This window comes from Galeopterus variegatus, unplaced genomic scaffold (genome assembly GCF_000696425.1).
Source record: "Galeopterus variegatus unplaced genomic scaffold, G_variegatus-3.0.2 Scaffold2009, whole genome shotgun sequence".
NCBI lineage: Eukaryota > Metazoa > Chordata > Mammalia > Dermoptera > Cynocephalidae > Galeopterus > Galeopterus variegatus.
Genome location: NW_007728120.1, coordinates 14,991 through 16,265, shown reverse-complemented (window position 1 = coordinate 16,265; position 1,275 = coordinate 14,991).

The window sequence follows — 1,275 nt, the reverse complement described above, 5'->3', positions numbered from 1 at the left end:
GATATGATTGGATTCACTTGTTCAGAAGATCACTCTGAACATGTAAACTGCTGAAATCTGAACAAGATCGATGGATTGTACCAATGTCAGTTTTCTGGTTGTGGATATTGTACTATTGAAAGATGTTAACATTGGGGGAAACTAGGGGGAAATCAGGTGAAGTGTACATGGGATTTTCTGTATTATTTTTATAAGTGCAAGTAAAACTATAATTATCTCAAAAATTTTATCTAATAAAAAATTAGACCCATTAGGATTGTTACTATCAAAATAACAAAAAATAACAAGTGTTGGTAAGGATGTGAGCAAATCAGAACCCTTGTGCACTGTTGGTGGGAATGTACAATGCTGCAGCCACTATGGAAAAAAGTATGGTGAGTCCTCAAAAAACTAAAAATAGAATTACCATATGATCCAGCAATTCCACTTCTGGGTATATAGCCAAAGGAATTGAAAGCTGGATCTCAAAGAGATATTTGCACACCACGTTTACAGCAGCACTATTCACAATAGAGGTGGAAAGCAACCCAACTGTCCATTGACAGGTGAATGGATAAAGAAAATGTGGTATATGCACACAATAGAATATTATTCAGCTTTAAAAAGGAAGGAAATTCTGACACATGCTACAGCAGGAATGACACTTGAGGACATTTTACTAAGTTAAATAAATAAGCCAGTGACAAAGAGACAAATAGTATGTTATTCCACTGATATGAGGTATCTAAAGTACTCAAATGTATAGAAACAGAAAGGAGAATGGTGGTTGCCAGAGGATGGGGGGAGGGAAAAAAGGGAGTCGTTGATTAATGGGTATAGAGTTTCAGTTTTGCAAGATGAAAAAGTTCTGGAGATCTGTTGCACAATAATGTGAATATATTTAACACTATTGAACTGTACATTTAGAAATGGTTAAGACAGTACATTATGTTATGTGTTTTTTTAGCGCGCGCGCGCGCGCACACACACACACACACACACACACACACACACACACACACACACANCGCGCGCGCGCGCACACACACACACACACACACACACACACACACACACACACACACAAAACTGGAAGAGAGCTAGCAAAAAAATTCACTCTGACCGCAGTGAGGTTTGGAGGGGCCAGACTAGAGGCAGGAAGGTCTCCTAGCAGCATGTTCCTATTGTCCTTGTAAGAAATTCTGAGGCTTGAAACAAGGCAGTGGATCTGAAAAGGCTGTGATAGGTTGAATTATTGGCCCAAATCCTTGCTCCCCTGTAATATATTGCAGGGGA